General features: G+C 50.0%; 1 long non-coding RNA gene across 3 annotated transcripts in view; it reads right to left on the bottom strand.

The window, feature by feature from the left end:
- The window catches only part of LOC109759518 (uncharacterized), a 41,310-nt gene extending 20,301 nt beyond the window's left edge, over positions 1–21,009 (bottom strand). Inside the window, exons 1-6 of one of the 3 annotated variants that reach the window (XR_006663974.2) lie at positions 20,415–21,009; positions 19,223–19,878; positions 18,921–19,088; positions 18,532–18,692; positions 15,822–15,884; positions 15,646–15,720 (exon numbers count right to left, since the gene is read on the bottom strand). This is a non-coding gene — a long non-coding RNA (uncharacterized lncRNA). Of the gene's footprint in view, positions 1–15,645; positions 15,721–15,821; positions 15,885–18,531; positions 18,693–18,920; positions 19,089–19,222 lie in introns of all 3 variants that reach the window. The other 2 variants (XR_005756883.3, XR_006663973.2) reach the window with 2 other exon arrangements.
- Between the last annotated feature and the right edge of the window lie 5,527 nt (positions 21,010–26,536).

Below are 26,536 nucleotides of genomic sequence, written 5' to 3'. Positions count from 1 at the left end.
CGCCCTTGGTACCAACGCTGTTGCCAACATAATTGGTAGGCTATCCTCTGACCTGCCTTGCTATCATGACCGTGCAAAATTTTAGCGCCTTCCTGCTTTTAACCCACATGGTGGGCCCATACCCCATAGTTCCACACGATCGAAACCTGACTCTCCTGTATATCTTTGATTCCGAAATATTCTTGCATTTGGCTTCTTATCATGTCACAAGCCACCTTCCGAGAGATGATCTATTCCCGATGCTCTGAACCCCTTTCTCTCACTCTGTTCAGGTATCATTCGTTTGTCCATTTGGTTGAAACTTCCTATTGTACCTTCATACTTTGCTCTCGATGTTTTATTAAGTTTCAACTCGAGAGATACTTCTGCCTCATTCACTGAATTGTTCACCAGATAATTAACCCTATAAGGGTCAGTTCTCCCGAAGTTACTCTTTACTTCCCACTTAAATCTCGGGACGAGATTTCTTGTAGTGGAGGAGATTTGTAACATCCCCAGCGTCACACTACAGTAATCCCTTATGATCAGTGCCAAGTCATCATCTTGATTTACAAAGCTTAATCATGTTGGGATGATATCTCAACTCAAATCCTGTAACGCCCCGGATCCGTTGCGCCAGGTGTCTGCCAGTTATTCGCTGTCGTTGCCATGTCATTTGCTTGCGTGTTGCATTTTGCCATGTCATCATCTGCATTTCATATCATGTCATCATGTGCATCGCATTTGCATACGTGTTCGTCTCGAGCATCCGAGCATTTTCCCCGTTGTCCGTTTTGCAATCCGGCACTCCGTTGTCACCCGGCGCCCCCTCTTGTCTTCTTTTCGTGTGCGGGTGTCAAACTTTCTCGAAATGGACCGAGGCTTGTCAAGTGGCCCTAGTATACCACCCGGAGACCACCGGTCAAGTTTCGTTCCATTTGAAGGTCGTTTGGTACTCCAACGGTTAAGCGGGTAACCGCAAAGTCCGTTTGGGTGTTGCAGCGAAACCCCCCTTTCAAACAGCCCCAAAACACCTCTAAGTCTCCACCATGCTCTCGGTCGTTCGATCACGATCGCGTGGGCGAAAACCGCACCTCGTTTGGACTCTCCTAGCTCCCTCTACCTATATATGTGAGTCTCTCCCGAGATTTTCGCGCAGATGAACCCTAGCCTCCTTCCCCTCGCGCCGCCGGCGTTTTCTCCTCCCACCGGACATGTCCGCCACCGCCCCCGCGACGAATCCGGGCGCAACACCTGTCCGCCGCCGTCCCACCGCCGCCGCGGCCCGCGGAGCCCATCCGGGGCCCGCGCGGGCCCGAGTCGCCGCCGCCGTCCATGGTAGCCCGCCGCCGCCTGGCCTCGCCCCGCCGCCCTCCTGCCGCGCCTCCATGGGAGCCCGAGCTCGAGCTCGCCGGAGAGCCGAGCTCCGCCCGCTGCCCCGCCCCGTGTCCCCGCGCCACCCTCCGCCGGTGCGGGCCCGACTCCGGCCGGCCCCGGCCGCCGCCCGGCCGCGCCTCTCCTTCCTCCCTCCGGCGCATCGGGCCGATCTCGAGCAACCGCCCTCGATCCAGATCTACAGTGCACGAGGTTGACCCCGAAAATATCTCCAAGTCCCTGAACTTTTCTAATATGTTGCCATGTTCTCTGCATCGTAACTTCATGCATGTAGCTCCGATTCGCGCGTGTAATATGTCGAATTGTTCGTCTCGTGATGCTCTTCATTTTGTTCAATTGTACCATGTTCATTAGAGGTCATCTTGATGCCCAAATCTCTGTTGGAAGAGGGCTAGTTGCTGTTATTCTCTGGTTCTTAACAGAACTTGGAGATTTGTCATTTTTGTATCATTTAATCCGTGCATCTTTTGAGCATGAGCTCTACATGTGTTTTGAAGTATGCCATGCCATCTTTCCAGTGGTGTAGTCCATGTATTTTTGTGATCTCTGTGGTGACTAGCACAAGCATGCAAAGTAGGCTCCGTAATATTTCTGATTTCACAGACTTAGTGTTTTCTCTAAGTCTTTGTCTGCTGTTATTTTGTTGCCATGTAAACTTGATGCTACAGAGATATCCATGCATATTTTGGAGATGTTCAGTAAGTATGTTTTGTAGCTATAGTTGTAATTGATCCATTCCTTCCCTTGTTTGCAATTATGGAGTGCCATAGCATGACTCAATCTTGCTCTACTTTTGCTATAAAATATTTCTGGCAGATTCTTAACATGATATGCAATTTTGCCAAGCTTGTTATAGTTGATCCATACATGCTATGCTTTTGTTCTTGCCATGGTTAGCTTCATAAACATGCCATCTTGCTATAGGTATGCTTGGTTTGTCATGCATTGCTCTGTAGTGAGTGCATCAAGCTCACAAAGAGGCCTACATATTATTATTTCTGCCATGCTCTGTTTTCTGCCAAGTCTGGAACCTGATAACGAAATTTGCTATGTTTACATGCTTGCCATCATATCTTCTGGTCCTTTTTGGCTTATGGTCAGTAAGGGACTTTTGTCATGTGCATTTAGTAGAACACTGCCATGCCTTGCTTTGCCATGTCAAGTTCCTGTAACATGTTGATTTCGTGCTCTGAACATTGCAACCTGATGTTATTTCTGTCATGTCCAGTAATTTCACTAAGTCTGTGAACCTGCTATTATTTTGCAATCTTGCCATGTCCTTTGGAGCATGTTCTAGTGATTTCTGGAGATAGCTCAGTGTTCATGTTGTGCTTTACCTGGACATCATGTCCATGCCTTTTGTTTTCATGTTGAGTTGTTGTAGCATATTGTTTTGATGCTTGCATTATGCCTAGTTGCTGTTTTGGACAGATTGTTGCTATGTCTTGTTTGGAGTGTATGTGTTGCACCGTTGCTCCGTTTCGAGCGTGCTCTATATGAAACTTGCTTAGAATCGTATGTAGTTCCATATTATCATGTTGCATCCTTGTTTTGAGGTGTTTGCTTGATGTTTGTATGCATTTTGCATCAATGCCTTACTTATCTTGTTTTGCTCATATCTTCTAGGCCGTAGCTCCGAATCTAATGAACTTTATATGTAACTTGAGTAGAATTTCGTGTAGATCATCATGGTGCCCTTTAACTTGCTGTTTAACAACTTCAACTTAATGTTTATTCAGTTCTGGACTAATTTCGAAACTTTGCATATGAGGACTTACGGGAATTGTTATATGTTGTTTCCGGCCTCACTTAATCTTGCCTTGATGTGTTGTTCTCGTATGCATCATCTCTTATCATGAGTAGCTTCGTTTAGCCTTGTCATGCTCCATTCTTGGTTGAGCATCATGCCTTGTTCATGTGTGGTGTGTTTACCTTGTTGTGTGCTTCTTCTCGATAGTTCCCGTGTCGTTGCGATCGTGAGGATTCGTTCGTCTTCGTGGCTTCATCTTCTTCATGGATTCGTTCTTCTTCCTAGCGGGATTTCAGGAAAGATGACCGTCACCTTGGATCTCATTACTATCATTGCTATGCTAGTTGCTTCGTTCTATCGCTATGCTGCGCTACCTATTCACTTGTCCTTCAAGCCTCCCTAATTGCCATGAACCTCTAACCTTCGTCACCCTTCCTAGAAAACCGTTGTTTGGCTATGTTACCGCTTTGCTCAGCCCCTCTTATAGCGTTGCTAGCTGCAGGTGGAGATGAAGATTGCTCCATGTTGGATTATGTTTATGTTGGGATATCACAATATCTCTTATATTATTAATGCATCTATATATTTGGTAAAGAGTGGAAGGCTCGGCCTTATGCCTGGTGTTTTGTTCCACTCTTGCCGCCCTAGTTTCCGTCATACCGGTGTTATGTTCCCGGATTTTGCGTTCCTTACACGGTCGGGTGATTTATGGGACCCCCTTGACAGTTCGCCTTGAATAAAACTCTTCCAGCAAGGCCCAACCTTGGTTTTACCATTTGTCCAGCCTATTTCTTTTCCCTAGGGAGTCGCTCTCTCGAGGGTCATCTTTTTTTACCCCCCGGGCCAATGCTTGTCTAAGTGTTGGTCCGAACTAGAGCCCCTTGCAGCGCCACCTCGGGGAAACTTGAGGTCTGGTTTTAGTTGTACGGATTGCTCATCCGGTGTTGCCCTGAGAACGAGATATGTGCAGCTCCTATCGGGATGTCGGCGCATCGGGCGGCTTTGCTGGTTTTGTTTTACCATTGTCGAAATGTCTTGTAACCGGGATTCCGAGACTGATCGGGTCTTCCCGGGAGAAGGAATATCCTTCGTTGACCGTGAGAGCTTATCATGGGCTAAGTTGGGACACCCCTGCAGGGTATTATCTTTTGGAAGCCGTGCCCGCGGTTATGTGGCAGATGGGAATTTGTTAATATCCGGTAGTAGATAACTTGACACTTGACCTTAATTAAAACGCATCAACCGCGTGTGTAGCCGTGATGGTCTCTTCTCGGCGGAGTCCGAGAAGTGAACACGGTTTCTGGGTTATGCTTGACGTAAGTAGGAGTTCAGGATCACTTCTTGATCATTGCTAGTTCACGACCGTTCTTTGCTCCTCTTCTCGCTCTTCTTTGCGTAAGTTAGCCACCATACATGCTTAGTCGCTGCTGCAACCTCACCACTTTACCCCTTCCTTTCCCATTAAGCTTTGCTAGTCTTGATACCCATGGTAATGGGATTGCTGAGTCCTCGTGGCTCACAGTTTACTACACCATCAGTTGCAGGTACAGGTTGTGCGATGATCATGACGCGAGAGCGATGTTTCTTGTTTTTGGAGTTCTTCTTCTGCTTCTTCTTCGATCAGGGGATAGGTTCCAGGTCGGCAGCCTGGGCTAGCAGGGTGGATGTCGTTGAGTTTATGTTTTATGTTTCATCCGTAGTCGGATGTTGATCTTATGTATGTTGTATTGATGTATTCTTGTAGCATTTGTGTGCCTTGTATGTATCCCCAAATATTATGTAATGTTGATGTAATGATATCCACCTTGCAAAGCGTTTCAATATGCGGTTCTATCCTTGGTGGGGCCTTCGAGTCTCTTTAGGATAGTATCGCATATTGGGCGTGACAAATCCCTTCTCTGAATTCTATTCAAATTCAAGGTGAAATTTGAAGTTGCACAAAAGTTGCTGGAAAAATGTTCATCATCTAGCAAATATTCCAAAACAATTTGTTGTTAAGGAAAACAACATTACTTTTATGCAAAGATGAACAGTAGCAACCAAAATAGTGCAATTACAACATATTTAAATGCCATTTCATTTATGAAATATACAAATGAATTTCACTGGTCCCCACAAAATTGGTGGCAGTGTCTTAGAATCATCAGGGAAATTAAGAGACACTTTCCGTATTTTCCCCTAAGTGGAATAGATGCCCAAGTACTTCTATTTTCACTCTGTTTAATAAATAAAAGAAATAAAAAAACACAAAAGGGGAGAGGCCCAGTCCCTCACTGACCTCGGCCCAGGTAACCCCCAGGCCGGCCCACACGCCCCCCTCTCTGGCCTACAAGCCCACCCCGACCCAAACCCTAGCGCTAACCACCCCCACTCCCCCCACGACTCTCTCTCTCTCCTTCTCCCGATCTGATCTGGATCGGGCCGTTCCCTCCTCTCCCCCCCCCGACGCCACCGCCGTCAGGCCCCCCCTCGCCGGAGCCTCCCGACGCCGCCGCACGCCGTCGCCTCGCCCCTCTTCCCTCGAAGCCCTCCCTCGCGGCGACACCCGGAAGCCATTGCCCCCTGGCGCCGCCCCGACTCCGCCGCTTGCCGTTGCCGGACCGCGACGCCTTCGCCACCTCGTCGCTGCCGGATCTCGCCTCAACACCTCTCCCTCGACGGCTCCATCAAGCCACGCCGCCCCCGTTCATCTACAAACGGGGTGAGCCTTGTCCGCCCCTCTATCTCCCATCACCGGATCCGGCCGCGTCTCCGCGCGCGCGCCCGCACCTCGACCACGTCGCCGCACCGTTCCGCCGCCCACACGCTGCTCCGCTCGCGCCCGAGGCTCCATGGTCGCACCTCCCCTGACCTGCTAGCTCCGACCACAGTCTCGGCTCTTGTCGTATGCACGCACGCGTGCACGGCCACGTCGTGGTGGCCGGCTTGTGCCACTAACAACGGCCCCCACCTGTAATTATTTTGTTTTAATTAAAACTGCCTAGTTAATAAACCTAATGGGACACAGTCAGGTGGGTCCCCCACCACTGAATCAACCCCCTGTTGAATTAAACCACTAGTTAAAATTACTGACTATGACGTGTGGCCCCCACTCTAATAAACTATTTTTTAATAGTTAATCTGTTAATTAAAACTGTTAACTAAGTTGTGTCAATGACAGCACGACCCACCTGTAAGTTTGACCCAGTCAACAGCCCTATTGACTGTTGACATCATGCTAATGTCATGGTGATGTCATAACCCTGTTTTTCCTTTAATTTAAATCTGTTAATTCCAAAATGATTTAAAAGTTTTAGAAAATCATAGAAATTAATCCGTAGCTTGGATGGAAAAACTTTGTACATGAAAGTTGCTCAGAACGACGAGACAAATCAGGATACGCAACCCGTTCGTCCACCACACATCCCTAGCATAGCAAACATGCAACTTTCCCCCTCCGGTTCATCTGTCCGAAAACGCGAAACACCGGGAATACTTTCCCGGATGTCCCCCCCTTTTGCCGGTATCACCTACTGCCGCGTTAGGTCACCCCTAGCACCGCTTATTGCCATGTTATGTTTTGTGATGCCTTGTTTGCTTTATATTTATTGTTTCTTCCCCCTCTTCCCTCCGGTAGACCCCGAGGCTGTTGATGCCGCTGTGATCGACTACGTCGACGACGACCCCTTCTTGCCAGAGCAACCAGGGAAGCCCCCCCCTTTGATCATCCCGATATCGCCCATTCCATTCTCTCATGCTTGCATTAGATTTTGCTACTGTTATTGTTTGCTCCTATTCTGATGCATCGCCTGCTTTTGTATCTACTGTTGTACCTTACCTGCTTATCCTAAACTGCTTAGTATAGGTTGGTTAGTGATCCATCAGTGACCCCCACCTTGTCCTTGTTGCCCCTGCTTCATCATCGAAGACCCGATCAACGGGATCGAAGACCAGGCCCCGGCACCGCACATCACTTTCCCCTTAGTTGCTCGACACTACTGGGTTACTATCGAGTGCCGAGGCTGAGACCTCTACAACACTTCTAATGTTAACCATGTAGTGTAGCTATTCGGTCGTGGTCATCGAGGGTGATTCCGCCTTAACCACTTCCGATACGACTCTGTCGTGCAACCCCTCAAGTGTGAACCTCGGGGGTGGTTCCTCTTACGTTCACCTTGATGATTACATCGAGTGGAATTCACCGGGGGTGATTCCTTGGGTTTTCCCCTTGATGTTTGGACACACGGATACTTGGACTTTACCACTGTTACTTGGAAAGGCGGGTCGACCCTGAGGGGTACCCACGAGTGATGTGGAGACGGGTTGACCTGGAGGGTGCCCGCGAGATAATTATGAGGCGTGGCCGGGCATTCCTAGCCCTTGCCGCAAGTCCTCGAGACGGGGCAACGGGGTCACATCTTTCGTGAGTCTCTGCTTGCTACCGCGCATTCCTAATCCACTACAATTTGGATATTTGATCCGAGGGGCCTCTAGCCTGATAGCACTAACCATCACGTGGGCATAGTATGGGCGTTCTGCATCGTATACATCAGCCGAAGCTTAATAGACGTCAGCGACTGAGCGGCGCACGCCGGGTTGGACTGCGTAAGCACCTGCCTTTTTGAAGGATGTAGCTAGGTCTGTTCACCGGCCGCCCACGCAACGTGCAGGAGTTCCCGGGGAGATGGCCCATGACCCCTGGGGGCATAGGTTTAGTCCGACGTGCTGACCTCTCTATTAAGCCTAGGTCGGGTTGCGGCATATTGTTTGGCCGAGGCCGGGCATGACCCAGGAAAGTGTGTCTGGCCGGAGTTAATCGAGCGTGGTGGGTAAGTTGGTGCACCCCTGCAGGGAAGAAAACATCTAGCGGTAGCCTGTCCTACGGTAACAGACACTTGGAGTTGTATCCCGATCGATACAACTAGAACTGGATACTTGTGATGAGAATTGGATTGTGATGAGAACTGGATAGTATGGCTCTGGGATTACTTTCTCGCAGGGAGTCGAGAAAGGATCTCTGGCCGAGGTTGATAACACTTCTACTACTTTACTTTATGCTACTCTACTTCCTCCTGTTGCTGCAAGATGGTGGTTTCAAGAAGATGCTAGTCTTCGATAGGACTAGCTTCTCCCCCTCTTATTCTGGCATTTCTGCAGCCCAGTCCACATATACAGCCTTCCTTTGATAATGTTGCATATGTAGTGTAGATCCTTTCTTGCGAGTACTTTGGATGTGTACTCACGGTTGCCTTGCTCCCCCTTTTCCCCCTTTCTTCTTCTTTCCGGTTGATGCAACCAGATGGTGGAGTCCAGGAGCCAGATGCCATCTTTGACGACTGCTACTACCCCGAAGGTGCCTACTACTACGTGACGTCCGCTGACGACCAGGAGTAGCCAGGAGGCTCCCAGGCAGGAGGCCTTGCCTTTTCGATCGTTGTTGCTTTTGTGCAAGCCTTCTTAAGGCAAATTTGTCTAACTCATGTCTGTACTCAGATATTGTTGCTTCCACTGACTCTTGTGTATTCGAGCTTATGTATTCAAGCCCTCGCGGCCCCTGGCTTGTAATATAAAGCTTGTATTATTTTAATTTGTGTCTAGAGTTGTGTTGTGATATCTTCTCGTGAGTCCTTGATCTTGATCGTACACATTTGCGTGTATGATTAGTGTACGATTGAATCGGGGGCGTCACACAAATCCACCAGCCTGCTCAGGGCCTCCAGACTATCCTGCTCTCGTGGCCGTTCGCAGTCTGGGGGCTGGACATTTTGGGCCTATTCCCTCGAGCGCCCGGGGGCTACCGCTACCTCTACGTCGCCATCGACAAGTTTACCAAGTGGGCGGAGGTGGAGCCAATTTGTACCATCCCTGCCTGCTCGGCGGTTAAGTTCATTAAGGGCCTCGTGAGCCGGTTCGGAGTCCCTAACCGCATCATCACCGACAACGGCTCGCAGTGCACTAGCAATCTCTTCAAAACATATTGTGCTAATCCTGAAACGCAAATATGCTACGCCTCAGTGGCACGCCCCAGGAGCAACGGCCAAGACGAGCGCGCAAACGTAGAGGTCCTGAGGGGCCTCAAAGCGAGGACTTTCAGGAATAAGCTCGAAGCCTGCGGCAGGGGCTGGCTGGACGAGCTCCAGTCCGTGTTGTGGTCCACCCGCACCACCACGACCAAGCCCGCAGGCAAAACTCCATTCTTCCTCGTCTACGGAGCTGAAGCGGTTCTCCCGCATGAGGTCAGGCATCGCTCCGCGTGGGTCTTGGCGTTTGACGAGGCATGCCAAGATGCCACACGGGGAATGGACCTCGTGCTGGGGGAGGAACGCCACCGTCAAGCCTCGCTCCGAGCGGCAAGGTACCAGCAGGCGCTGCAGCGATATCACTGTCACAGCATCCGCTCTAGGACGCTTGAGGTGGGCGATCTCATCCTACGGCGGCTGCTCTCCAGGGAAGGGCTGCATAAACTTTCACCCATGTGGGACGACCCGTTTAGGTTCGCCCGCGTCTCCAGGCCTGGCGCCGCGCGCCTGCAGACGCAGGACGGGATTCCCATCCAGAGCGCCTGGAACATCCAGCACCTCCGGAAGTTCTACCCATGAAGCAAGGCCTAGTGCCTGTGAAGGTCTCCGCTCGTGACAGTCTCACGTAATAATGAGTGGGGCTGTACACGCCCCGGAGTCTCCAGAGTGCCGCCCTCCGGCCTCGGGGGCTCCCTCCCACGTGCTAGTGGCAGCACTTAGCTCTGCGCTGGTGAGAAGACTAGACTAGGTGCCGGACGCGGCTGTTCATTTACTTTCTGTAGCTGGTTTGCAACCTTTTAGTGAAATTTGGAGCTGTGGTGTTTCTCGATTGCTTAGTTGGGTTTTCTTCCTTCACTTCGCTTGCTTCTTTGCTTTGTGTCAGGGAGAACGGCAATTGCCCGTCACTCTCCCTCGTGCGCCTCGCGTGGGGGCTGGGCAGGTGTGTGCATGCGCTGGGCTAGCCCACGCCGCGAACACACCTCGCCAAAGCCCTGTCACCCCAGAGCTTCATCTCCCTTGATCTTCGCGAGGCGCCCTCGAATGAGCTCATGATCTATGCACCCTCTTAAAGTCCATGCCCCCCGGGTACTGTGGCACGGTGCACTAAGCCACGACCGGCTCATGCCTAAGGACTTGCACAAGGAAGGATAAGACACCCGACAAAGTTTTCTAACAACTCTGTAGCTTCACGATGCCTCCTGAGGTCGGTGACTCTCGAGCCGTCAGCAAGGAGGGCTTCACCAGATAATGAAGCACGCGCCCTCGCGAGGAGGGAAACTATCGTGAGTGTATCAAGCTAAGTTATGCTACCATACCCATTTGAAGCATGAACACCGCAGCATAACATTTGAATGATAAGCATAGCATAGCAGCATAAATACCATGGTTCATTACATGCCCCTGCAGGGCCCTCTACCATTTTCAAATGCAGGAAGAAAGGAAAAGTTAAACAAACACAACCGCGGCAGCTCACGAGGCCTGGCTGCAAGGGCCTCCCAGACTCAGCTCAGCCTGAGCCCTCCTCACGCTTCACCGCTGCGTGGCGACGGGACGACCCGCCACCATCCTCGAAGCAAGCCCGACGGCGTGGCGGCTGGTCGTAGCCGCCGCTGCTGGTGCTCTCGCTGGCGGAGGAGCAGCCGCCGCTGGACGAGCCTCGGCCGTCACCAAGGGCAAGCTCGCCCTCAGCGTCGTCACGGCCATCGTCAAGGCCAAGCTCATTGTCGCCATCGCTGTGTTCAGGGCAGCACCCTGCGCGACGACCATCTTCCCCAAACACCCTCACGAAGAGGGTCGCGATGCCGTCGTACTTGAAGTGGAGGGTGCGCCTCCTGCTCAGGCCTCGCGCGTGGGCGAATGCCTGCCAGCAGCGGGCCAGTGCCACGTTGCCCGCGGTGGAGACCTCCACCGTGACCCACGAGGCCTTGCTATAGCAACCATCGACCTGCAGCCAGAGACCGTCAAGACCCACGGCCAGCAGCTCGCCGGCAAAGGAGCGGGAAAGCTGGAGCCAGGTGTCGGCCGGACTCTCCGACCACACGACGAACTCTGGGAACACCTCCACCGAGTGGAAGCGCGGCCGGGGAGGCTGGGCAACCATGGCGCGCCTCCCCTAGTCAAGGGGGTTGCCTCGCCTTGGGCGGCTCCCGTCGCGAGATGAGACACCGTCGTGGCCGCCAAGGACGACACCGGGCTCCGAAGGAGTGCGCGTACGACCCTGAGGAGCCACCGCAGGGGTCGCGGCATGCTTACGAGGGCGGCCCCGCCCTCTCTTGGGTGGCGGCAAGCCGGGTCCCTCCTGGCGAGCCTTCCCCTTCTCGGCGGCGGAGAACCTCTTCGTCGGCGCCATGGGAACTGCGGCAAGAGGCGAGGCAAAGAGGAAGAAGAGAGAGCGTGCGGCGAGAAGAAGGAGATGAGCAAAGAGGGCTCCGCCCCTCTCCTCATTTATAGCCAGGAGGAGGCCAACCGACGGCCTCGACGATCGCACGTAATGATGATTTTTCCCTGCATGCAGCAGAGTCTCGTCAAGTCGAACGGTTTCCGAGGCAGCATGGGGAAGTGGAGGCGCCCATGTCCCATCAATCGCCACGCGTCGACCGAGGCCGCAGGCGGTTGGGGCCCGCGGCGCTCCGCACTTGCCCTTTGGCTTTGCCTCGAAGCCAAGTTTGAGTGTGCCTTAGGCCCGGGGGCTACTGTCGGCGTCCTCGCAATGGGGGTACCCAGACTTGCCTGCCCGCGGCCTGTGGTGTGGCACCATCAACGGCCCGGTATGGCCCAGCTTCAGCAACAACTCAAGACCCTCGCAAGGGGCCAAGCCTCGTGAGGCGGACGACACCAAGACCTCCCTGGGGGCGGCCTCACTAGGCTGGCTCCCAAGGAGTGGAGATATCTATGCAAGGTGCACCCCGTGAGGTTCATGTGACGTGAGCCATGACGGCCAAGGCCAGGCGGGCGCCAGGCGGGCGGAGTGTACCAGTTTCCTCGTTGGTGCTAAGGAGGCAAGCGCAGGCGTGGAGTCCCAAGGAATCAAGCGAAGGTTTCCATTCCGATGCAACAAGACCAAGATCGCCAGGACGACAGGACAAAGGTCATCGCGGAGCCCACCACAGCGTCACCACCAGAGCCTTTTGCATGCGAAGACTACTTTTGTCAGGATAGCTTGTACTAGTTGTCTCCCTTCAAATTTGACCGTTAGGCCACTATAAATAGGACTTAGCCACTACCATGGGGAGGGAGGAGATCCATTCCACCCTAACCACCTCACCAGCTCATCGAGCGAACACCTCACCTCCTGAGGCTGTTCCAGCACTGTACTAGTTCATCCTCAGCCCCTCGAGGCAATCCACCACAAAGCTAGAGTAAGGTATAACACCGTAAGGTGGCCCGAACCAGGTTAGATCCCTGTGTCTCTCGTTCTTTGGGTTCGGGGAGCTAGGCCGTGGAATCGCTGAGCAGGCAGATGGGGAGAGAGAGTTCTTCACACGCACCCCAGAGTTCGAACCTCTAAAGGGTCTGCGGAACCCCGAATCCGACAACATTGGAGCAAAAGCATTAGAATTTTTTACATACCCCCATGGGGCTTATCACAATTTCACGCAGGGAAACAAAAGAAGAAGACCTCGAAGGACCCCAGCCATAGGGCATCACCGACGACACCGAGTGGACGCCACTGATGTGCTCCGGACGCGGCGAGAGTTCGGCGGCACGTAGCTGTCGTCACTGGACTCCAGAGAATCGCTAGGCTTAGGAGAGTCGTTGGATTCCAGGGAGTCGCCGCTGCTACTGGAGGAGGTGCCGGCAAAGCCAAGGGCAAGTTCAGCGCCCGTGGCCGTCCCACGTGGACCGCCTCTTCTGGAGCAACACTCCAAGCGTCGGCCGTCCTCGTCAAAGACCTTGAAGAATAGTGTGGAGGCTCCGTCGTACTCAAAGTGGATGGCCAGGGCCCCCTCCAGACAGCAGGTGCGGGCGACCTCGCCCCATCCTCGAGTCATGTAGATGTCGCCCAGGGGACGACCACGACCTCCGCTTCAGTAGCTTGGCTGCAGCACCCGGCGTGCTGCAGCCACAGCCCGAGTGGCCTCCTCGGCGGCATCTCCTCGGTGAAGAACCTCGGGAACCAGATCCACATGCGTGGCGGCATTGCCACCCACACCATGAACTTGCGTGATGTGCCCTCGGCATGAGTTCACGGGCCGGCCGGCCGTGCAACCTCGGCCTATCCTCCATGACCCCGAACCGCGCGGCACTGGGGCACTGCCACCCTGCCCAGGGCTCTGCGCATGGGCATACATAGGGATCGGGAAGCCAGGCGGCGGCTGCTCATACCAAGGTCACGTCACCTCTTGCCCCTCGCCAGCATCGCGGGAGTGACCGAGCCTTTTCTTTGGCGGGAGTGGCTCGGGCTCCTCCCGAGGGGTTTTTCCCTTCTCCACCACAGAAAACCTCCTTATCGGTGCCATGGATGCTTCGGCAAGACAGCAGGACGAGAAAGAAGAAGAAGGAGCGAGCAGCGAGAGGATGGAGATGAGCAAGGGGGCTCCGCCCCTCTCCACGATCCCCCGTAATGATGATTTTTCTGCATGCAGCAGGCTCTCGTCAAGTCAAACGGTTACTGAGGCTGCGTCGGGAAGCGGAGATGCCACGTCCCATCATGCGCCATGCGTCAACCGAGGCCGCATGCGGTTGGGGCTCGCGGCGCTTCGCCCTTGCCCCTTGGCTTCGCCTCGAAGCCAAATCCGAGCGCACCTTGGGCTCGAGGGCTACTGTCGGTGTTCTGGGAATGGGGGTACCCAGACTTGCCTGCCTGCGACCCACGACGTGGCTCCGTCGACGGCCTGATACGGCCCATCTTCAGCATCAACAGCACAAGACCCTCGCGAGGGGCCAAGCCTCGCGAGGCAGACGACGCCAAGACCTCCGGAAGGAGCGGCCTCTCAGGCTGGCTCCTGAGGAACGGAGATCTCTATGCAAGCCCTCACCTCGTGAGGTTCGGGTGACACATGCAATGACGACCAAGGCCAAGCGGGCGCCAGCTGACGCAGTACAACAATTTCCTCTTTGGTGCTAAAGAGGCAATCGCAGGTGCGGAGTCCCGAGGAATCAGCCAAAGTTTTCCATTCCCATGCAACAAGACCAAGACCGCTAGGACGGCGGGACGGAGTTCATCGCGGAGCCCACCACGGCATCACTACCAGAAGCTTTGCAGGCGAAGACCACCTTTCGTCAGGACAAGATGTACCATTTGTCTCCCTTCGAATTTGGCCATTGTGGGATCCCTTCCCGCCTCCATTTTAGGGGAAGAGGACCAATGCCACTATAAATAGGGCCTAGCCACCACCGAACAGGAGGGAGGATTCATCTGCTCACCAAACACAAGAACATGCCTCCTGAGGTTGTTCTTCCACTATACTAGTTCATCCTCAGCCCACCTCGAGGCCAATCCACCACAAAGCAGGAGTAGGGTTTTTACACCGCAAGGTGGCCCGAACCTGGGTAAACTGTTGTGTCCAATTTCCTCCCAGTTCATCGAGCTATGCCGTGAGACCGAGGCAGACTGGGGAGGTTGAGTTCTTCGCATGCACCCCAGAGTTCGAATCTATCCAGGGTCTGCGGAGCCCGGAATCCAACAGGATCATTTTGGAGCTAACCAAGCTAAAATGGATCATTTTGGAACTAACTTAGGTAAAATGGATCATTTTGAAGCTAGCATAGGTAAAATGAATCATTTTGGAGCTAAGCTAAATAAAATGGATCATTTATGAGCTAACCTAGCTAAAAATGGATCATTTTGGAGCTAACCAAGCTAAAATGGATCATTTTGAAACTAACTTAGGTGAAATGGATCATTTTGGAGCTAACATAGGTAAAATGAATCATTTTGGAGCTAACCTAGGTAAAATGTATCATTTTAGAGCAAACTTAGGTAAAATGGATCATTATTGAGCTAATCTAGGTAATTATGTCATGTTTGAGTTAACTAAGCATATTATGCCATTTTTTCCATAAGTAAGCTAAGTATAGGTATTTATTGAGCTAACCTAGGTAATTATGCATATTAGAGCTAACTTAGGTCATTTTGGAGCTAACTTAGGTAAAATTGATCATTTTGAAGTTAATTAAGCTTATTATGTCATTTTCGAGGAAAATAAGCTAAGTGTATGACATATATGAGGTTACCAAGGTTGTTATGCCATTTCAAACCTAAGTAAGCTAATTATGCCTTTTTTACATAAGTAAGCTAAGTGTATGTCATTATTGAGCAAACCTAGGTAACTAAGCATATTAGAGATAACTTAGCATATTAGAGCTAACTTAGGTCATTTTGGAGGAAACAAAGCTAAGTATAGATCGTTTTAGAGCTAAATAAGGTAAAATGGATCATTTTGGAGCTAAGTAAGCTAATTATGTCATTTTGGAGGAACATAAGCTAAGTCTAGGTCATTATGGTAAGCATTTTGGAGAAAATAAAGCTAAGTCTAGGTCATTATGCATTTGTTAAGCAAAACACTAGAGAAAACTTACCGTCATCACAGAGGTGAAGCACCGGCGTGGCTCGTGCCGGTACCACCACCTTGAGAAGGATCGTGTGATGCTTGTCTGGAGGTACGCGGCACCAAATATCATTTGCAATGTCTCGTTAGCATGACGACACTCAAATGTTAATACTAGTAATTAATGACCATTCAAATTCAACTCACTGTGGTCCCCAGAGCAATCTCTGGCATCGACGGAGGGGATTGGCCGGCCTTCTGGCACACGGCCTGCACATTTGGTTTTGACGGGTCAGTCATACTAGTTAGTAATGATAGCAAAACATGCTCGTGCGTTGCAACGGGAGAATAAAAAGTCAGCCCCTAGCCTGATGACTCAACACCACCTCATATTACAACACGAGAAACAATATGATAGATGATGTTGCACAGACATAAACATGGGAGCACTTCGTGCTATTCCTGCAACTATGAAAAGTAGTTTTTATCATGATAAGTTGCTAAATACATATTCTTAGTACTCATGAGAAGTTGGGAGAGAAAACTTGAAAATGTGAAGCACTTGTAAGAGTGGCCAGGAAAAAGAGCCTATTTTCTGACTATCTCATGTGTACAGAAAATGTATAATCATCAGACCGTGGAGGAGTGGGGAGGGGGGTTTAATTAAAAGGAAAATGTCTCATCTTGTAAATTAAGGAAAACAAGGAAGAACTTAAGGAGTTGACCAGAAATTCAAATATATGAGGCCCATGTAAAATTGGAGTTTAATATCTTACAATCTATAGTTAACTCTTAACTACAACACATCATTGATATAAAAAAACCTGCAATACTTCATATAGTGAAAGCTTTAGAATTGTTGTAGTCCAACAATACAATTACTAACACTTGGAAACAAGCAATCTCGTATGCCTCTAGTCTTTATAGTATTGATAACATAGTCTGACATCTCTTGTGCATAAGGGCAACTCTAATCGATCCCCTAAAAATAGAGGAGAAAATTAGGGGAGTAAATTTAGTGGAGGATTTTTACTCCAATAAGTTCTGATTGGACCTAGCCGGAATCCTAAATTTAACGGCGTAAAAAGCAAAATTTTATAAGTTCAACATAGATTCAATTTAAGCAACCGGAATTCGACACATAATGTACATAAAACATAATCTAGTTTTTAGACCTAAACATGAACTTGAAGTTAAACCCAAATATGAACTCCAGCTAAAACTAAACATCGTCAATCTTGTAGAGGGCGAGCCAATCCGCCGGGGAAATCCCACCGCCCACCAGGTCTGGCCCTGTGTCGTCGTCGCCGCAGTCGGGGAAGATCCGCCGCAACTCTTTAAGTTGAAGTCCTCGTCGTCCTCTGCATCGCCGTCCTCCTCGTCGTCCGAGAGGATGATGCCTCGCCGTCGACCCCGCGCTTCGCCTCCACGAAGAGCTTGCGCTCCAGCACCACCAGCTCATGGTACCTGCGGTGGAGGTCCGCCATGTACTCCTTGTCGGCGGCCTCCGACGCAATGCGCTCACTCTCCTCCCGGTCCTCCGTACCCATAGCTCCTGTCACCACCCCCCGCGGCGGTGGAGGCTGCAAAGGACCCTCCACAAACGCAAAGTTCAGGAAAGGCAGCGGCGCTGTGCAGCCGGAGCTGCCACCGATTGTACTCCTTTGCGGCGAGCACGACGGTGTGAAAAGGGCCCACACAATGCTTCTTGTGGGTCTCCTGATCCATGATTTCGGACACCCACGTCCTCAACGCCTGCTGTCGGACGCCAAGGTACTTCCTCTACGGCGGTGGCGGCGCGGGGAGATCGGGGAAGCCGGCGAGCCCGTCGGAGGGGGGCGCGACATCGTGGTGGCGGAGTGAGGAGGACGCACCCACGCTTCGCTCGTGGCGGCGGCAGCGCGGATCCGCACTGCGAATGGATGGCGTCGACCGGCGGCCACGGGATCCGGCCATTGGGGTGGCAGGTGACGACGAGGGGTGGTGCGAGATTCACCAGCTGCGGGGATTTGGGAGGAAGAGAGTCAGAGGAGGGTGAAGTTTTTTTTACTCCACCACCAAGCAGTGGAGTAAATATAGGCACGGAATAAGCAGTTGAGGTAAAAATTCAGTCCTCAAACAGTTTTTGGGGTTTGTCGGTTAGGTGCAAAACACAATTTTTACTCCTCTAACTGGCTATAGAGGATCGGTTAGAGTTTGCCTAATATGGACTCGTATACAACCGGGTATATTGACTTCACATTTTCCAGACAAATTAACATACGCGAAATTGCAGTTTTGAGTTCAACTATGAATAGTATACCTGAGTTTCCCGAGAGAATATATTACTCTGTAGCAGCTCAGTGCTATCAGTGTTATCATTCTTGAACTTTATCCATTGAAAAATATTGTTTACATATATGGATGCTGCATCCATAGTAGAAAAATAGACAGTCGATCGATCAAGTAGTGTTATCCGGAATAGAAGCACACAGAAAACAAATAAACAAGTATTGTTGTACAAAAACCATACAAAAACAAATTCTACGTACCAATATAATAGGGTAATGCAAAAACATCTTGACTTCAATTTTGCGATTTTCTTAATAGTGTTTTCAGTCTAAGGATAAGAACAAATATTGTCAGGAAAGTCGATTATTCCGTTCTTTCTAGTGCTGCGGACAGTTTACTAAACCATGCTATTTTAGAAGGCACTGATCAGAATATCGTACGTTTTGGTTGCCGAAATGCAGAATAAAACATATAATAACATTTGTTTGTCCATGCAATTTATCCCTTCTACTGTAGTGTATTTTTCCCATTAACTCTCTCAGGGTTGGCTATTAATACTTGTTCAATTTTAGTAGTTAGTTCATTGCTAATATTTCATTCATGATGCCACTCAATTATTGTGGAATCAATTGAAACTGAAATGTACCTTTTCAAGGTTGCTGAAAAGTTTTCCAATAGACATATTTGCAAACAGAGGAACTGGGGAGGTTATAGATTTTGCGTTCTTCTCTTGAAACTGAATCCTCATAGGTCAATGACGCTTACTTCTTGTCTTGCTAAAATTATTGTATGCCCAAAATAGTGACCCTAAAAAACAACGTCCAAATTCATCAAACTTCACACACGAAAAATCTTAATTTCTCTTAGCTCTGAACTACAAATAAATTTTGAACTAAAAGAAAATTAACCCTACCATATTGAACTCTCACGTGCACAGTTTAAACACTCAAACTGTAGTAAGCAAGTCAAGCTACTATTTAGGTCAAACATGTGCTTAGTTTTCAGAATAATAACTAACTTGCTGTCAGCTCTCACCTTTCATGATGAGTGGCCCAGATCCAGGGCTTGGCTCGTTGACCCAGCCCAACCTCCTCAATGGTAGATGGATCTAAGCCAGATTTCTTATGGAATCGTACGCCATGGACTCTCCTCCAGCCAAGCCATCGTGGCCATACAACCAGATGGTTCTGTCAGACTGTAGCCCTACGATAGTAACATATACATGAATTTGTTAGATAAAGAAATCATATCACATAGCAGATTCAGTAATATTATTTTGCCAATATGGACTTTTGGGCTATAGGGGTTTAGCTAGGAAAGATGGTAACGAAGCTCACGGCCACTTCGCCGTCAAGGGCGTTGCCGACGACGCTGATGACAACAGCAAGGAGAGGTCACAGAGGCTTGTGTGGCACACCGGGTAGCAGCATAACACAATAACGCTCTATCGCGCATTGCGCGGCGCCGAATTTGAACCGCTACATGAGCATGGCCATCTCCCCATGGACGCAGAACCAGACCGTCGTGAAACCAAACACATGAAATCATACCCCTCACTGATCCTTGAGGATCCTTGTTGTTGTAGTTAGTTGTGGCTCCGCTTCGGGGGCACCATCTGCCTGACGTCGGGACTGCCAGCTGCCTTGGGCTGGAGCGTGTCATGCGGCAGCGCTGCAAGTTGAAGGCCGTCGTCTTGCGTGCGCCACGGGTGCCACGCGGATGGTGTCACCTATCATCGAAGGGAGTCAAGACGACGGCCACCACGTCGGGGATGTGAGCCGCGTCCGCCGCCGTCCGTTCTCGGAGAGTAGTCGAGCTGCCGAGGAGCCATGCAGGGAGTCCTCCATCGCGAGTGCCACCGGCGAGGGACAGCGCATGGACTAAGCTTCGTAAAATTTACTCTCGGACACTCTCCTGCAACTGGGCCAATGAATTCTTCGTCTATGATTAGCCCTACATCCTGAAGACTTGCCATAACTCATCATCCTGTTGCCTGAAGTAAATTTGGTGTAGACATCAAGCAGACTGTACGAGCTTCACAAATCACAACCATAATAGCAGAGTACATAACTTGGTAGTTTCATGTTTAACAACTTCTACTTTGATACTATTTCGACAGCTGGATGGAAAAGCTCGACCGAATAACATGGTTACAACTAACAGTCTGATGGCCTAACGCAAGCAGTTCCTACTGACGGGGAACTGACTCCACCGTAGGTTCAAGAGCTTCCAGGGGATCTATTAAGAACCATGAGAGGGATAACTAATAAGAAAGAGCAGCCCTGCATTCTTTTGACCAAAATTATTCATATTTCTGCAGTGCATCTATCCATTACCAGTAATAACATTGTTCTATAGTTTTTTGCGGTATTAGTGGCTGATAAACAAATTCCTGAGGTTAACTCTTTTATAGAATTGAATTCATGGCAAGTTCAACTCATAAAATAGTTGGAGTACATTGTCAATGTCAAATACTCTAGCAAACAAAAATGGAGCATTCAGACTGGCAGAGAGAAGTGTGGATTGAACCTGATATGCGAAAGGAGTTTTTCTGCACAGATTACTACACTCATTGTTGACGCTGATGGAGTCCCAAGGTCCGGCCACCTGCTGGGCATTTGCATTTACTTTCTCCTCTTCCATGTTCTCTATGAAGTGGTGGTTGTACGCTGCCGTAATCAACTCCCACGAACCAGCGTCGGCGGCACCGTCAATTAATCAGATAGGCCAGTGCGGCGGTGGGTGAGGGCCGCGAGCAGGGGAGCTTCAAGCGGCGGCACATAGAGACGACCTGGCGCGCGGGGAGACCTGGCGAAGGCTCGCAGGCGGCTGAGGGCGGCGACGCTGAAGGTCCAGTAGAGCGCAGGGCGAGGGGCCCTTGAGATGGCAGATGGGCATGAAGGAGCCGATGACGACGGGGAACGTCAGCAGTGGCGACTGCCCCAGCAATAAGCAGAGGCGAGGGGTTCTTAGGCGATGACCATCGTGGGGAGGTTGGCGCAGTTGGCGACGTCGACGGCGTGGGGAGGTGGGGCCGTCCAGATTGGGGAAGATGGGTCTGGTCGGGCAAATCTATTTTTCCTGAGCTATTTCATTTCTTCTAGATCTTTAGCAAAAATTTTTTACGGGAGATCTTCCTTTTTACGGGAGATCTTTAGCTAGGCTTCAACTGGACGTACATCAAAAACTATTGTTTCTCTGTTTGGATCGGAAATGATTCTTTTTCCGAGAGGGCATAAGAAACGAGGGACCCTGGAACTCGTCAGGCAGCGTTTCGTTCTTCGTTTTTCCTTACATCGTGTGTAGATCTATTTTTAAATCTCGGATTCTTGTAAATCTCGGCCGTCAATTTTTATAGTTAACATAGAATTGACGGATATAAAAGGGTGATGGATGAAGAACTATGAAAACTTCCGTCTTTTATTATTAGATAAAGATAAAGACAAATAAAAAAAAGAAACGAACATTGCGTGAATGATTTGGCTAATATGCAAAAGAAACTTACCACGAGGAGCTCGTACATTGTAACGCCCACGATGCGGCTATATCTCCCACGTGTCGAGGCACGACTTAGAGGCATAACCGTATAGTGGTTTTGTCGCAAAAAGGGTCATCTTCACACAATCCCATGTAATGAACAAGAATGGGATAAAGAGTTGGCTTACAATCACCACTTCACACAATACATAAATATAGTTCATACATCATCCAAAATACACACATATAGATCGACTACGACCAAAATCCAGATGAAAATAAGATAACCCCAAATGCTAGATCCCCGATCGTCCCAACTGGGCTCCACTACTGATCATCAGGAAAAGACACATAGTAACGACGACGTTCCTCACCGAACTCCCACTTGAGATCGATCCCGTCATCTGCACTGGCATCGTCGGCACCTGCAACTGTTTTGGTAGAATCTGTGAGTCACGGAGACTCAGAATCTCACACCCACGAGGTCAAGACTATTTAAGCTTGTACGAAAGGATGGTGTAATGAGGTGGAGCTGCAGCGGTAATAAGCATATATGGTGGCTAGCATACGCAAAAGAGAGCGAGAAGAGAAGCAACGGAACGGTCGTCATCTAGCAATGACCAAGAAGTGATCCTGAACTCCTACTTACGTCATACATAACTCAGACCGTGTTCACTTCCCGGACTCCGCCGAGAAGAGACCATCACGGCTACACACGCAGTTGATGTATTTTAACTGGGTCAAGTGACAAGTTCTCTACAACCGGACATTAATAAATTCCCATCTGCCTCATAACCGCGGGCACGGCTTTCGAAAGATAATACCCTGCAGGGGTGTCCCAACTTAGCCCATCATAAGCTCTCACGGTCAACGAAGGATAAACCTTCTCCCGGAAAGACCCGATCAGTCTCGGAATCCCGGTTTACAAGACATTTCGACAATGGTAAAACAAGACCAGCAAAGCCGCCCGAATGTGCCGACAAATCCCGATAGGAGCTGCACATATCTCGTTCTCAGGGCACACCGGATGAGCAGTCCGTACAACTAAAACCAATCCTCGAGTCTCCCCAAGGTGGCGCTACAAAGGGCTCTAGTTTGGACCAGCACTCAGAGGAACACTGGCCCGGGGGTTTAAAATAAAGATGACCCTCGGGCTCTAGAAAACCCGGGGGAAAAAGGCTTAGGTGGCAAATAGTAAAACCAAGGTTGGGCCTTGCTGAAGGAGTTTTATTCAAGGCGAACTGTCAAGGGCGTCCCATAAATCACCCAACCGCGTAAGGAACGCAAAATCAAGGAATATAAACCCGGTATAACAGAAACTAGGGCGGCAAGAGTGGAACAAAACACCAGGCATAAGGCCGAGCCTTCCACCCTTTACCAAATATATATAGATGCATTAATTAAATAAGAGATATTGTGATATCCCAACATATCCATGTTCCAACATGGAACAAACTTCAACTTCACCTGCAACTAGCAATGTTATAAGAGGGGCTGAGCAAAAGCGGTAACATAGCCAAACAACGGTTTGCTAGGAAAGGATGGTTAGAGGCTGACATGGCAATATGGGAGGCATGATATAGCAAGTGATAGGTAGCGCAGCATGGCAATAGAACGAACATCTAGCAAAGCCAAAGATAGAAGTGATTTCGAGGGGTGGTCATCTTGCCTGCAAGGTTCTCCGAGTTGTCGAAAGCTTGATCCTCGTAAGCGTACTCAACAGGTTCCTCATTCACGAACTCGTCTTCCGGCTCTACCCAAGACAAGAACACAAGCAATGGAACCACAATCAATCACGGGAAATGCTCAAGCAACATGATGCAAAACATGTATGATATGCAAGATAAGATATGTGATGCATATGCGTGCTCCGGAAGGAAAATGATGAACAAGGCAGTAACTTGGCAAACCAAGCATGCCACTGGAAATATGAGATGATTTCGGTCGAAATCGATATAAAGATCACCGGAAACGGATGCACGGTTTGCAAATGGCAAGCAAAACAAGAATGACACGAATCTGCGATTAACAGCATGATAGCACTTAAAATGCAACAAGTAACAAAGTTACAGCACTCCAACATAGCAACAAAGCATATGACAGTAATCTACAGGAGATGCTTGACAAAAGATGAACACTGAGTTATGGCTAGATCACAACATAGCAAACTCAAACAAGCATGACAAAAGTGCAAAATATAACAGGTTCACAGACTTGGTGAAATTACTGGACATGGCAGAAAACAGCATCAGGTAGCAATGTTCAGAGTACGAAAACAACATGCTACAGGAACTTAACATAGCAACACAAGGCATGGAAGTATTCTACTAAATGCATGAGACAAAAGTCCCTTAATGACCATAAGCCAAAAAGGACAAGAAGATATGATGGCAAGCATGTAAACATAGCAAGTTTCGTTATCAGGTTTCAGACTTAGCAGAAAACAGAGCATGGCAGAAACAATAATATGAGGACATGTTTGTGAGCTTGATGCACTCACCACAAAGCAATGCATGACAAAACAAGCATACATACAGCAATATGGCATGTTTATGAAGCTAACCATGGTAAGAACAAATGCATAGCATGTATGGATCAACTACAATAAGCTTGGCAAAATTGCATATCATGTTATGAATCTGCCAGAAATATTTTGTAGCAAAAGTAGAGCAAGATTGGGTCATTCTATGGTACTCCATAATTGCAAACAAGGGCAGGAATGGATCAATTACAACAATAGCTACAAAACATCCTTACTGAACATCTCCAAAATATGCATGGATCTCTCTGTAGGATCAAGTTACATGGCAACAAAATAACAGCAGACGGGGACTTAGAAAAATCACTGTCCCTGAAATCAGAAACATTACGGGGCCTAGTTTGCATGCTTGTGCTAGTCACCACAGAGATCACAAAAATACATGTCATACACCCTTGGAAAGATAGCATGTCATACAACAAAACACATGTAGAGCTCATGCCCATAAGATGCACAGATTTAATAATACAAAAATGACAAATCTCCAAGTTCTGTTAAGAACCAGCAGATAACAGCAACTAGCCCTCTTGCAACAGAGATTCGGGCATCAAGATGACCTCTAATGAATATGGTGCAATTGAACAAAATGTAGACCATCACGAGACGAACAATTTGACATATTACACGCGCGAAATGGAGCTACATGCAAGGAGTTATGCACTGTTGAACAAGGGCACATATGCAAAAATACTGAGGACTTTGAGGATTTTCGGGCACGAGAAAGTCAACGCAGTATACCAGATCCAATCGGGGAAGAGCTCGGGCTCGGGCTCGGGGCCTTGTTCGCCGGCGACGGGAGGGAGAGATGGCGGCACCGGCGCGGGAGAACGGCGACGCGGGCCCCGGCGGAGGGAGGAGGCGGCGGGGCCTCGGGCCGGCGACAGTTATGCGGGGGAACGGCGACGGGCGGCCGTAGCGGGGTGGCGCTGGCCGGCGGCGGCGCAGGGCGGCGCGGGCAGGCGGCGGCGCGGGCAGGCGCGGGCACGGGAGGCGGGCGGCGGCGGGCACGCGGGCCGGGGAGGGCTCCCTGCGGGCTCGGGCGGGCCGGCGGCGGCGGCGAAGGCGGCGGTGACACGTGGCGGCGGCGGTGGGAGTGGACGCGTCCGGCCGGAGGCGGACACGTCCGGCGGCGCGAGGGGAACGAACTAGGGTTTGGACTGCGCGAAAAATACGGGGGTCTCACATATAAATAGGTAGAGGGAGCTAGGAGGCTCCAAATAAGGTGCGGTTTTCGCCCACACGATCGTGATCGAACGACTTAGAGCATGGAAGAGAGTTTGGTGGGTTTTGGGCTGTTTAGAGAGGGTTTTTGCTAGAACACACAGAAGGCATCTGCGGTTAGCCGGTTAACCGTTGGAGTACCAAACGACCTCCAAATGGAACGAAACTTGACCGGTGGTATACCAAGGCCACTTGACAAGCCTCGGTCCATTCCGAGAACGTTTGACACCCGCTCACGAAAGAAAACAAGAGGGGTGCACCGGAGGAGATAGGAGCGCCGGATTGCAAAACGGACAACGGGGAAAATGTTCGGATGCATGAGACGAACAACGTATGCAAATGCAAAGCACATGATGACATGATATGAAATGCATGACATGAACAAAATGCAAAACGAAAGACAAAACCCGACCACGGAGGGAATATCATAATGCATAGCCGAAAATGGCAAGAGTCGGAGTTACAAATATGGAAAGTTACATCCGGGGTGTTACATACATGGCCCGGTTCTGCATGTCATTCCATGCTCTCTCCTCCTCCATCAACCTTGCCGTCTTCTCCTCCAACTCCCGCTGCTTCTCCTCCGCCCGCCGGTCCCTCTCTGCCAAAAGCGTCTGGGTTCTATCTCTCTCACTCTTATGAGCAGCCTATAACACCACTCCTCGTTAGCATTGTAATCATCGATGGCCGCACACACAATGTAATGGAGGAAAGATAGCTAAGTCCGTATAACTAACCTCGAAGGCGAGCTCGACTTGCCGTTGATGAGGCCTCATCTAAGGAGCGGAGCTCGAATGGCGCGCCTTGATCTCCGGGAGAGTGCGAGGACAACAGATAAGTCCGTCTCTAATGGCTATCGAGCCATGGGACCTTTCGCCACCAGATATCATCACCAGCTCTGGATCAAACTGTTGGCTCGGGTTAAAGTCCTCCCCTTTCCTCGCCTTCCCCTCATCTCTGTACTTCACGAGTTTGTTGTGGGAGGAGATGTTGGTGAAGTTCTTTGGATTATCGAGGTTAGATGGCTCAAATGCCATGACCTTCTTGTACGGCCCAGTATGGGCCATGGCTTAGAGGTCGAACACCTCTGCCTTATTGTGTTTTGCCTGAAAGAGAGGAACAGAGTAAATTAGTAACTAAAGGTCTCAAGCTAGTATGAATAATGAATTGCATGAATCATGAAGCAAACCACATACCCAGTTCCACCCGTACTGAAATAAGTTGGCACTGCCTTGATGGTGTGGCACACCTTCCATTTGGGCACGCTTGTCCTTGGCATTGTTGTGCTGGGCACACCATTCGTTTGAGCACCACTCATCGACCAACACCTCCCAACAATCCACCTGATCCGCACACCATCTCGGGGGCACCTAAGTTAGTAAAGAGAAACGTACCTGAGCGCTACGCCGGCTTA

Source organism: Aegilops tauschii, chromosome 5 (assembly GCF_002575655.3).
Source record: "Aegilops tauschii subsp. strangulata cultivar AL8/78 chromosome 5, Aet v6.0, whole genome shotgun sequence".
Taxonomy (NCBI): domain Eukaryota; kingdom Viridiplantae; phylum Streptophyta; class Magnoliopsida; order Poales; family Poaceae; genus Aegilops; species Aegilops tauschii.
Note: the sequence above shows the minus strand (reverse complement) of the source record. Positions and strands in the feature narration are given on the sequence as shown.